We start from the raw sequence: 13,489 nt of genomic DNA, 5'->3' as shown, positions 1-13,489 counted from the left end.
TAAATGCCATTCATATTCCACGTACAGGATTTGTATGAAAACAAGTGGAAGACTGCATTATACTTAGCCTCTTTATGCAAGGCATTCTTATCTAAATAAGCTTTACATATAATGTTGGTTGCTAGAATACCCTTCTCAATTCAGCTATACTGGGTAATCAATATCTTGCTCTGAATAACTAAATAAAACTTCTGAATTTAACACATGTTCTTAAACATACTAAAACTCTGCTGAGGACAAATTCATTAAATCATTTTTACAGTCATACTGTAGACAGAACAAAGGTCCAGTCAATCACTGAATTTATCATGGATTTTTTTTTATTTTTTTTTAAACTTACACAATACTCTCATAGTGGTTCTTGACTATCTACTGCAACTACCCACATAATTTTAATTTTAAAGACATTTTATTTTCTCAAATGCAAAAAACTGTAATGTGCATAGAGATTTTTCCATATTTGCAGTGACAGAGAACAGCAAGGAAACTATTCAGAGATGATGGTTTTAGATGTGTATTACTTTGTATCCAGCAACCCCAAAGATCTTTAAAGGAATACAAATTTGCAAATTTTGGAGCTTCCACAGGGCTTTTTAAACAAGCTTAAGAAATATGTAACTCAGAGTGTTACGGCACCTTTTTGTGAAAATTAATGCAGATATATATTTAAAATGGCAATATTATTTAGGTAAAAGATATTTCAATATTTTTACTTATTTCTGTGTGGTTATGTTTATCTTTGATGATCCGTTAATAGTAAACATTATAATACTTCTAATTGAGAGAAGTCTTTAATTTCCATGTAGCCTATAGACTGTACTAATTAAGGGGGCCTATATCTGTGAAGCTTCCTGGGGTACCCAGAGCTGTGAGTCAGCTTGTTACCACCTGCCTCCAGAGCGAGGGAGACTTGTCTGTACCTGCTAAGTATTAGTTTCCTAACACAACCACCCCGTTAGTCACTCAAGCACTCTCCTCTGCGCTGCATCAGACCTGTCTTTGCCTTGCAGGTTGACAACAAATGCACCTGACCCCCACTTCAAAGTGTCTTTCTGTGGTAGCCAGCCCTGATCAATGGATACCCACAGAAATCCCAGATCCTATGTTTCCAACGAAACAGTGTATCTCAGTTCACCAGTTTTACCTTAGAGCACCACTCCTGTAATACACACCGTGCTTGACTTCAATTATAAAGCAAAAAGGAAAGAATTTAAGATTATTTCTTTACTTAAGAATGGTTGGCGATTCAAATAAAAACTAGTATGAGAGATGGGAACAAATGGTAACATATAAAGTAACATCACAGCACACAATCTAAAGTCTAAACCTAACTAACAAGTTATCCTTCTGTCTAAAGAAGCTTATCTCACCCAAAATTTTCTCCAGCGTTTTCCACCAGTTTGGTTGAGGCGCTCTCTCATAAAATCAAGCCTGTTGAGAGCTTGTCTTCTCAGACTGATGGAATACATAGGGGTTCCTCTGTACTCCAGATATAGTTTCAAAAGTTAATTGTATTACTCCTAAACAGGGTAACACCTGCTATTTACCTCTTCCTGTTAATTTCCTCTCTCTGAAGATTTCACTATCTTTCACTGGCATTCAGTTCATATTTGAGAGTTGGAGGTCCATTGTGAACCATATAATACTTAATTTATATGTAAGCAGACAGACAGAGAAACATTTCTTGTTTGAAAGAGAACCTGCTTTTCACATTTGCTTGTGCCCAGCCCTAGATACAGATCTTAAGAACATACTTTTCAGTATTTATATATCTAAATGCTTATACAACATCCATACATACATTTCTGCAATGATTTTGATGACTTGAATAACACAATCTTTCTAAAGAGACCTCACATGATGCTCTTTACGTTCTAGTTCACCAAATACCAAACCCAGGGAATTCCTGTTAACCTTATGCCAGTTGGCATCAAGAAGTCCTTGGGTCATAATATCAAGTACTATTCAGATACTTCTCTTATAGATTGTTCAGGGCAGCTTTCTCGCTATCCTTTTTTGTGGTTCTACTGCTGATCTTTACATCTGACTAAAATTGTGATATAGGAATGAATGAAGTTTACCGCTTTCACTAGTGGGCATATTTGACCCTATTAATATGTAACAACCAAATAAAAAAATTAAAATGACATTCAGATTTTGCCATTGTTAACTCAAATCACTGACAGTGACAAAATAATGTCCTAAAATCTCTGCCTCTTCGAAATATAGTTGGGTGTAAAAAGAAAGGAGAGAGAGGGGGAAAGGGCGGAGATTGACAAAAAGGACTAAGTCTAAAAATAAGGGCCCATTGGGTACCAAGTGTGCAAGACGAAACAGAATGCTGGGAATCATTAAGAAAAGGATAGATAATAGGACAGAAAATATCATGTTGCTCTATATAAATCCATGGTACGCCCACATCTTGAACACTGTGTGCAGATGTGGTCGCCCCATCTCAAAAAAGATATATTGGAATTGGAAAAGGTTCACAAAAGGCAACAATAATGATTAGGGGTATGGAACGGCTTCCATATGAGGAGAGATTAATAAGACTGGGACTTCTCAGCTTGGAAAAGAGACAGTTAAGTGGCGATATGATTGAGGTCTATAAAATCATGACTGGTGTAGAGAAAGTAGATAAGGAAGTGTTGTTTACAACTTCTCACAACACAAGAACTAGGGGTTACCAAATGAAATGAATAGGCAGCAGCTTTAAAACAAATAAAAGGAAGTATTTCTTCACAAAATGCACAGTCAACCTGTGGAACTCCTTGCCAGAGGATGTTGTGAAGGACAAGACCATAACAGGGTTCAAAAAAGAACTAGATAAATTCATGGAGGATAGGTCCATCAATGGTGTCCCTAGCCTCTGTTTGCCAGAAGCTGAGAATGAGTGACAAGGGGTGGATAACTTGATGATTACCTGTTCTGTTCATTCCCTCTGGGGCATCTGGCATGGCCATGTTGGAAGACAGGATACTGAGCTAGATGAATCTTTGGTCTGACCCAGTAGGGCCATTCTTACGTGACTCTCTAAATTATTTAAGGCAAACCTGAAGTCATGCCAATGGGTTTAGAGTTCTAACCACCTTCAAACTGGGTAGGAGTAACCTTGATTAACCTTAATCAAGACACACTGAGAAATACTTGAGGTTGAAGCTAATTTTTAAGTATCTTGCCCACAGACACTGCTTTTAGATCACTATTTAGTTGAACTATAATTTAGATGTGGTGTTTTTGTTTGCTTTTTTTTTAAATCTGCCTATTACAATGTCTAGTCAGTCAACAAACAGCACTAGAGGAGAACTCTCCAAGGACATGTTCGGAAGCAATTAGTTATGTTTTATATTAAGGGCTTCCAAAGTTTTGGCATTTATTTCTACTAAACAACAGCAAACACATTGCCTTCTAGAAGCACAGAGAAAGCTCAGCTTTAAAACACTGGGCTTTCCAGTTTAAACAAATATTTGCTGGCTATTGCTGACTTTGATTTCAACATGCTTTTACAACAGACCAGAAGCCCTATATATGACATGTAAACAATTTACAAATTACATTTCACTTCAAAAAGAGAGAATTTTTATGCATGTCTAGTTGCAACAATGGATCTTTCTTCATGATCCTTGTCTTACATTTTTTTTGCATGCCTCAGAACCTCTACATCCTAGCTGAAACCCAAAGGATTGCTGTTTTCTCCTCCTTTGCATTCAATACTGAGGCCAAACAGTGTGATAACCCATCAACCTGCTAGTGAAAAGCTGACTAGACTTTCTTTGGAGATCATTGACACTGTCCTCTAATCAGCTGGAGAGAGAATTATTGAGTAGAGTGAATTCAAAAATCATGAATTTTTAAAAAAACAACAAAATATATTCTTATTTCAAACATTTTTATTATGTTACTAGTTTATTTTCTTCCCATTTTATAGTCTCTGATTGCTAAAGTGGGTATTTTGTACTTTTTATTATTAGTTTTCAAATTCTTAATAGAATTTCAGATTTTGCAGAAGGATTTTCTATAGAGAAGTTTTACACTTAAAATATTTATCTGTGCTGAAAATGGCAAGTCCAGGTCATCACTAACATCCTTACTATGAGAACACATATGCAAAACAAAGCTGAAAGCAAATAGCTTGTGGTATATTTGTCACCTACATCACATTCCAATATACTTCCATGAGTCAAGAAAGTTTAAATGTTGCATCAGCAGTGGCCATTTGAAGTCAATGGGACCTGTGCTCTTAGGTCACTTAAGTACTTTTAAATATCCATCCTTACATGCCTAAATACTGAGTCTTACCTTAAGTGTCCAATTTTGATAATTCTGGCCTGTGTTTAAAAAAAATTAATAATTTTGCTAATACATTGAACCTCTATTAACACTGAACCACTTTTGTTTTGAAGTGATAAAGACTTTATGCCACTAAAAGAAAAGTTGAATAAAAATACAATTGCGCCCCTTATACTGCAAACACTTATAAACATGTTAGTTTTGAACACGAGTAGTCTACTGAAGTCAACGGTACTATTTATGCAAGTAAAATTACATATCTGCTTAAGCAGTTGCAGGATCAGGGCCTTTACTTTCAATATTTTCTTTTTGCCTAATAGTTTCACAGAACTCAAACAGGATACTCTACCAGCTGTGCCATTTAAAAAAAACAAACCCAAATCAGGATTACTGATTACCTCATAGACTAATAGACATATAGGAATACCCACTTTGTGGGTATTGACCCACGAAAGCTCATGCTCTTATATGTCTGTAAGATGCCACAGGACTCTTTGCTGCTTTTACAGATCCAGACTAACACGTCTATCCCTCTGATACATTACTGATTTAGTTCACTATCAATTTAAATCTAAAGTTGCAATATCACACATTTTCATGTTAGCTTTACAAAGCCTTGTTTCAAATCAATTTTTTTAAAGTGATTAAAATTATGGTTTGAATAACTTCACCCTGCTAATGACAAAAAAGGAACTCCTCTGAGGCAGAATAGGCCACCTCTGACATGTTTGCACAGTGCTGCTGGCCTGGGGGAAGGAAAAGAGAGAGGCAGACAGCAGTACTAAGTCCCTGTCTACAGTAGTAAGTTGTATTACTTAAACTATACTGTACAGTGAAAATGGTACAATCCTCCACACTGTGGACAAAGTTATTCCCAGACAAGAAGGGGAATAAACTATACCAGTAGTAGGAAATGTTATTTACTCCTTCTCGTAACACACAATCTACCAAATGAAATTAATAGGCAGCAGGTTGAAAAGTAAAAGGAAGTATTTCTTCACACAGCACACAGTCAACACGTGGAACTCTTCGCCAGAAGATGTTGTGAAAGCCAAGACTATAACTGGGTTAAAAAAAAACTAACTATGTTCATGAAGGATAGGTCCATCAATGGCTTTTATCCAGGATAGGCAGGAATGGTGTCCCTAGCCTCTGTTTGCCAGCAGCTGGGAATGAGCGACAGGGGGTGGATCTCTTGATGATTACCTCTTCTGTTCATTCCCTCTGGGGCACCTGGCATTGGCCATTGTCAGAAGACAGGATACTGGGCTAGATGCACCTCTAGTCTGACACAGTATGACCATTCTTATGTTTTATGTTCAGTATAATGTATCTTTATACCAGTATAAGTGTGTCCACATTGGGCTTTTCCCAGTATAACCTTTTTTTTAAAAGCCACAAGAGTCATACCCTAATTGAAATAGGTACGCTACTAGAACATTCATAGATAAGGCCTAAGAACTGAACCCAGGACAATTAGAACACAACCTATCAGGCCTCTACAGTTCCTTCACACTTTTGTCACTAATGTTTCCCCTCATCCAACCCTTCATGTTTTGCATTCTAACTGAGACCCACTACAAGAGTTTATCCACAGCCAAAGAATCCCAGACAAATTGTATTTCCCTCCGCTCTCTAAGAGATACATTTCATTTTTCTTTTTCCAGGAAAATTCTCCATTGTGACATATAAAACATTACATCAGACTGGTACAAGAAATATCATCAACAGCAACAATGTTCCCCAGGTAAGCATCCAATTTAAAAGCAAACATACACAAAGAGGCTAAAGGCCACATCCACACTAGAAACTTTTCCCAGTATAAATCATGCCAATTAAGGATGCAGTTTCGTTTACTGTGTTTTTAACCAGCAAAAGCCCCAGTGCAGATGCAGTTATACCAGACTGCTTTAGCCAGCACAGCTTAATTTGCTTGGGTAACTAGTAAAAGATAGTATCAGAGGGGTAGCTGTGTTAGTCTGGATCTGTAAAAGCAGCAAAGAATCCTGTGGCACCTTATAGACTAACAGACGTTTTGGAGCATGAGCTTTCGTGGGTAATCCATCGTGTAGCATGCATGTAGTGGAAATTTCCAAGGGGCAGGTAATATAACTAGCAAGCAAAGCTAGAGTATACAGTGTGTTCAGGGGGAGAGCTGTTCTAGCATGCTATGTGAAAAGAGATGGAGGAGAAACTGGTTTTGTAGTTGGCAAGCCATTCACAAGTCTTGTTTAAATCCTGAGCTGATTGGTGTCAATTTGCAGATGAACTGAAGCCTCAGCAGTTTCCTTTGAAGTCTAGTCTCGTGAAGTTTTTTGCTGGGAATGCCACCTTAAGGTCTGCTATATGTGTGGTAGAGAGGTTGTAAGTTGTTATCTCTTACTACAGGGTTTTAACTGTCAATATTGACATTTCTTACATATCTGATCTGTGTCCATATCCCTCTCTTCCAGTCAAGCAGACTGTCACAGTTTGGGTCCGAATGTACAATGAATGGGTCACTATAAGCTGGGCATATGTATGGCAATAATATTACATGGTTGACGTGCAGGTGAATGAACCGGTGATTCGGTTGTGGCTGACCTGTGTAGGTCCTGCGATGGTGTCGCTGTGTGTAGATAGGTGGATCAGACGGTGGCATACGGAGTTGTGCATGGATTGGTTCCGAGCTAGAGTTGACTATGGTGCAATGTGAGTTACTGTTGTGAAGAATATGTTTCAGGTTGCAGGCGTGTCTGTGACGAGGAGCTGTGGCGCCACCCAGGCATGTGAAAGTGTGGGATCATTGTCCAGGATGGGCTGTAGATCCCTGATGATGCATTGGAGGGGTTTTAGCTGGGGACTGTATGTGATGGCCAGTGGAGTCCCGTTGGTTTCTTTCTTGGGTTTGTCTTGCAGTATAAGGCTTCTGGGTACACGTCTGATATATATATATATATATATATATATATATAGTAAAAGATATACCAGCAAAAGAGGGCTTTAAGTTAAGTTATGAGTTGTGTCTACAGTTGAAGGGTTTCCCAGTATACCCATATAGGTAAACCCTCATACACACTTGGGGAAATTCCTGCACCGCAAATGCAGAATTTTTTTTTTTATGCATAGAAAATACATTCTGCCCAAAATGTATTCTGTCTTTCCCCCACCAGAGGCCACTGTGGCACCAGAACAACCAGTAGCTTGCTGCCTTCATAACACCACCCTGCCCACAGAGCCCAGGTTAGGAGGCACGGGATATGGTGGGAGAAAACAGAGTGGGGCATATGGGGCTGATGGGGGGTCCTGGAGTTCAGAAGGGCTAGTGGGGGGCAGACCAGGGCAGGGCTGAGGAGCCAGTGGAGTGACAGCATTAAGCCAGAGGCTAAATGGTAGGGGGACTGCAGGGCCACACAGGGAGAGAGGGTGATGTGCCTGACGGAATGGGTGAGGCTAGCAGTCAGCCAGGACCTGCATGAGGGAGGCTCAACAACTCCCTCATAACCCCCCTCCCAAAAAACCCAACTCCCTCCAGGTTCACTCCCAGGCTCCTTCCCTCTCCCTTAGCTACTCCATTACCCCTGACACCCCACGCCTTTGAACTGCTTCTGAGGGGTGCAAGAAATATGTTTCTGCAGTGTAATTTAAATGAATTCTCAAAGTTCTGTGCTGATTTGTCTAGTAAGGAACCTATTTGTCAAAAAAAAAAAAAATTCCTGAATCTGTTTTTCCCCTGTATTACAGACATACTCACTGACAGGTATTTTGAAACAAATTATCAAAATAACTGAAACTAGAGTGATTGTGTGTGTTATTTTGACAACATTTGCAGAATTTAAAAATACTGTGCACAGAATTTTTAATTTTTTGGCACAGAATTCCCCCCAGCAGTACCTCATGGCATACACGAGGCCTTAGTAAACCAAGGGTAGTCCCCATTTATTCTTTTTTCTGAAGAAATATTTCTCAATATAACTTCAGGGTAACGAGCGAGTATATTTATTAGCAAAAGACTGCAGGCTGGCAAAGAAAATTTAATTTTATGAACCTTTAAATTTCAGTCCCCATTAATGTTGACCCCGAACAAATACAAATTACTTTGACTACCTGCATACATACACCTGGAAAAAAAACCCAAAACACCATTTGCGCCCCTTTTCAATTTAGGATTTAAAAAAAGAGAGAGATCATTTCTTTGCCTTCTCTGATTGATGGCCCTAATATCTGAATTTGTATTATTATCTTTCTATAGTACATTTCCTTTTGCTACATTACTTTTTTTGCATTATTTTTTCAAGAAAGGAATTAAGTGGGATGAAGATCAATTAAATTCTGTTAGCTATTTTGAATGTAGTATCTATGATACAGCTACAGATTGATATTACCTAATCAAACAGCCAGCTACACAATGATTCATTATTATTACATCCAAATATCCCAATCAAGGTAAGAAAAGGAATTACAAACATGTATGACAGTTTTATTGGAAACACATACACAAGTGGAGAAGAGAAAACCTTAATACATATGTATATAGCCAATAAACAGAAAAGTCTGACACTGCTTCCAGCAACACAGATGCCACCTTTACCAATGTAAATTACAGACTAGAAAGGTGATTTGGAGAAATCAAGCAATGCAATTGACTATATACCTGTTCAATTAGGGGCAAAAACAGGTCTAGAGGGGCAGGGGACTGAATTTCTGGAGCCCCTGCACAAAGGCTTATGCACATTTTGTGCCCCTTGAAGCACCTGTCTACAGGGGCTTCATATGCACTTGCCAGACAGTGAGAATTAAGTAGCATGTTGAGGGTAATTCAGGACATCTGATGTTATCCTGGTACACCAGCCTTTCCGCCGGCATAGCTGGGGTACAATTGGCATGGAGGTTTTTTCAACGCCAGGCTGGAATATTGGCTGTGGAACATTAGAGGAGAGAAGATCTTTCTTCTGCCAGTCCCTAAGGAGATTTCCAGCACACAGGCTTGTCAGGCTGTATGCTTGGTATAGAATTTATACATTATAACCAAGTGAGTTAGAACTTGTTCCCCCAATCACTAGACAATATTAAAATACTACCTTGCAAACATAAATGAGACACAGGGAACAGACTGGCAAAAAGTGAGTTAGAGAAAACCTTTCCATAAACCTTGAGAACAACTCACGTTGCAGTCCATTTCTTGTTTAGTCATTACTGTACATATCGATCCGAGATCATTTTTAGTTTCAAGATATTATTTATGAATAAGGCTAAGATTTTGTCACGGTATTTTTAGTAAAAGTCAGAGACAGGTCACAGGCAATAATGAAAAATTCACAGAAGCCTGTGACCAGTCCCTAACTTTTACTAAAAATATCCATTATAAAATAAGTAGCCTGGGCAGCTGCGGGTGTGCTGGGAGCTCCAGGGTCTCCCTCCGCTGCCGGCTCCAAACTCTGGGGGTTCCGCCTGCTGCCACAGAGCCCAGCGATTCCTCCTGCCCGAGAGCAGTGAGGTCCCTCCTGCCGTCCATGGAACCGAAGAGCTGTGGGGATCGCCAGGCTGCCCCGAGAGCAACAGGGATCACCCCACCGCCTGTGGCGGCCAAGAGCGGCAATTGTTCCCCCTGCCACCTGTCGTGGCCTGGAGCTGCAGGAGGTTTACCTGCTGGCAGGGGACTCTGCAGCTCCCAGCCAGGGCTGGCTGAAGTCACGGAGGTCTTTGGAAGTCACAGAATCCATGACTTTCATGACCGCTGTGACTAAATCACAGCCTTATTTATGAAAAATACATTAGAATAGTGGTTCTAAAGTGCAGCACATGACTGCATGCAGCCATCAGGGACTTCAGTGTTTCTCTCTTCCAGTAGTAATGGCCACAAATGAACAATTCCTTCTCAAGAACCTTTTGAAATAAACAAAAGTTCATTGACATTTACAACTACTGCGCTACAAAAAGAAGTATGAGAATTTTGTTACATTTTTTTTTAAATGTATAGTTAGTAAAAACCCATGTAACATTTGCGGTATTCATAGCACACATTATTCTTTACACTTGATTTATTATTTTATTTACAAGACACTTCCAAATAATCACGTGACTAAACTGTCATTAGGATAATATTTTAACTGCCAAAACTGCAGCCACAATGAATTTGCTGTGTCGCTATGTTTCTCCACAATAAAAATTCATTTGTGAACCACTATATTAGCACATGAAGAATTCATTACTGCATCAACTAAAGTAAAGAAAAAACATATTTAATGTGGGTGGAAGTACAACCACACAACAGTAATGTTTAAACGGTATTAATATAGTTTTGTTCAAATTAAGGAAATATAAACTGTTAAAACTTTAAAAGAATACCCATAAATAACAAGTTTTAGTATAAAATAATACAGCAGTAGTCACATATCCACGTGCATGTAAAGGAAAAATGGCATAACTGAGATGAAAATTTACTATATATGGGATCATATTAGTAAGATAAAGTAAAGACAGGTGTATTATTGAGAAATATTATATGATCATATAGATATTGTACGGTAATGTACTCTTGCAAGGAGGCAGAATTAAGTTTGATCACTAAGCCTTAGTTCAACATTTTCTGACTTGTGCACTTACCTGCATAAACAAAATATTTAAATTTTATTTTAACTTAATGTGTTACCTTTTAATCAATGAAGACTCTAATTATGCAATGAGCACCTCATAAGCCAATCTCTGTGCCCACCCAACACATAAAGTGCAGGGACCCATCTACATGAAAATCATTGCAAGATTAGGATTTTAATACTTACATCACATATTTAAATTATACAAAAAATTCATAACCACCACTGCCCAGTACAGGACATTGTGGGAGCCAATGTAAAGCTGATTTTACAAACATCTCAGAATCCTTTAACTCTTTTAAGATATGGAATCTGGAATACTCAGATTTGATGATTTGACTAAATTTGGTGAAACTTGATTAAACTGCACAGTAAAATAAAATGTATGTATACATTTCAATATGCATATCTTGCCAACACCGCGTACTCCAAGACACAAAAACAAGTATCTAAGATCTAAAATAAACTAGTACTGAAATCTGACATCTGAATGATAAGTGAAAGATTACTTGATGACATACAAAATGTACAAATACGATTCACATCTGTGATGTCATAAGGACAGTTACAGCTCCCTCTTGCTGCCCATGATGAAAGCTACAGTGTGCGGGTGAAAGACTTGAACATTGCACAGTTAGTGTTTGGTGGATTATATTTAGTCTGACAGTTGTGGTTCTGTCTCTATGGAGCTGTGTGTTTGGGATGGATTTACACCCTACAGTCAAGAAGAGCAGTAGAAAAGTTTTCACCACCAACCATAATTATAAATATCAAATCATGGATACTTGTTTACTGGAGATCTTTAACCAAACACACAAGCTTAATTCCCTCTCTGCATCTACTGTCCAAACAGTAAGATTTCAGGAAAAGTGACAAAACTCAGGATATACGTATTTATCCTGTCTTTATTTTAACTATACTGCTTTCTATCTGCATACACAACTGTATATATAGAAGCATTAGCTTGTGCAACAGCAAATGCCAGTGTGCCACTTTGCTGGTACTGTGTGTTACAAGTATAGATAGGATATGTTCTAGCTCTTTTAGCCATGCAACGACAAGCACCATTGTGCAATATTATTGCTTGAGCATATAGGTACAGATATGAAACAGCCCCGCACCCTTGCTTTTGAGCAACATTATTGCATCTCGGTGCTACAAGTGCCATTAGGACACATGGCCCTGATTATCACTTTCATGAAACAATACTGGAAATATGTACCAGGTACAGGTGTGCCACGCACCCTGACTGCCTCCGCTAGGCAGCGGCAAGTATCAGTATTATTGCAGGTGTGCTCCAGGTACCAGCACGACACGCAGAGCGGGTGTGACACTGTTATGCGTGTGCATGACAGGTGTGACTACACCTCGCAGCTGGCTGCGGCGTCGTGCAGCTCCCGGGCACGTGGGCCTCACAGATACAGCTAGGACACATCGCCCTGGCCAGCTCCACAGCCCAGCCCAGCCCAGCCCAGCTCAGCTCACACGCCCCTCCCCCCGCTCGGGGGGACGAAGCGGTCTCCAGAGTCAACCGTGCCCGGGGGCCCCTCCCCCCGCGCTGATATCGGGGTGTGTCCCCGGGGAAGGAGGGAAGAGACCTGCCCCTTTAAGAAGAGACCCGGCTGCTGCGGCCACTGCTTAGCGGGGGGAGGAGAAGCTGCGGCCTGGCCGGGCCCTGCCGCCGCCTGTAGGCCCTCTACGCCCCGGCCGAGCGTGCCCTTGCCCGGCCGCCGCTGTAGCTCACCTGGGTGGCGGGCCCGGCTGCGGCGCGGGAGCGGCGGGGGGCTGGGAGTGTCTCCTGGGTTGGCTCCCCCGCTCTCTCCACCCGGCCTCTCGCCCTGCGCTGCCTGGGCTGGCTCAGCCTGTCTCCTGCCGCAGGGCCCTCTCGGCTCCTGCCTCGCCAAGATGGCGGCCGCGCTGCTGCTGCTGAGGAGGAGGCGGCGGCTGCGGGCGATGGGACGGCGGCGGCGGCCACTTTCGCTCACTGAGAGGAGAGGAGCAGGGACACGGGGAGCCATGGCGGGGGGGAGGAGAGACGCCATGGCCAGGCCTAAACAATCGAGCCCCGCACTCCCACCCGTTACCCCGAACCCCACCCCGCAACCGCCGCCCCGCGCGTATGGCCGCTACAGCCGCACAGCCTCCGCGTCCACACCCCGGGGCCGCCCCCCATACATTTATCGCGCGGGGTCGGCGCTCATCGATGCGCTCCCAGGGCCGATTGGTAGAGCCTGGCAATGACGAAAATTGCCGAAGGGATTCGGCCAAGGTGGCCGGGGTGAGACAGCAAATCTCGCGTGAGGGAGGAGGAAACCCTCGCGATGGTTAGGATCAGGAGGGGCGGAGTCTGATAGTTGGATGGGCGTGTGCTTGTGGGTGGGCAGGTTGGGTGGCTGCGCGTATAGCGGGGGAGGGAGTTAGAGGGGAAGCCCCACTGGCAGGTCACCGCAGGCCCTACATCTCCCAAGGGTGCCCCAGGGCACAGCCAGCAGCCACCTGCCAGCTCCCTGCACTGTGACAGGGCCACGAGCAAGGGGCAGGGGCAGTAGCCCAGCTGTGGCACCCTCTCGTCTGGCAGGCAGCAGTGATTAGCGAGATTAAGGGACTGCTGATTCCCCCGCCCT

At 41.6% G+C, this 13,489-nt stretch overlaps 1 protein-coding gene across 1 annotated transcript in view; it reads right to left on the bottom strand.

The window, feature by feature from the left end:
• Positions 1-13,045, bottom strand: part of INO80 (INO80 complex ATPase subunit) — a 142,299-nt gene extending 129,254 nt beyond the window's left edge. Inside the window, exon 1 of the mRNA XM_032769043.2 lies at positions 12,610-13,045. The gene's annotated coding sequence lies outside the window, so the exon portion shown is untranslated. The remainder of the gene's footprint in view (positions 1-12,609) is intronic.
• Positions 13,046-13,489: the final 444 nt, after the last annotated feature.

The sequence above is a fragment of the Chelonoidis abingdonii genome, chromosome 4 (assembly GCF_003597395.2).
Source record: "Chelonoidis abingdonii isolate Lonesome George chromosome 4, CheloAbing_2.0, whole genome shotgun sequence".
Classification (NCBI taxonomy): Eukaryota; Metazoa; Chordata; order Testudines; family Testudinidae; genus Chelonoidis; species Chelonoidis abingdonii.
Note: the sequence above shows the minus strand (reverse complement) of the source record. Positions and strands in the feature narration are given on the sequence as shown.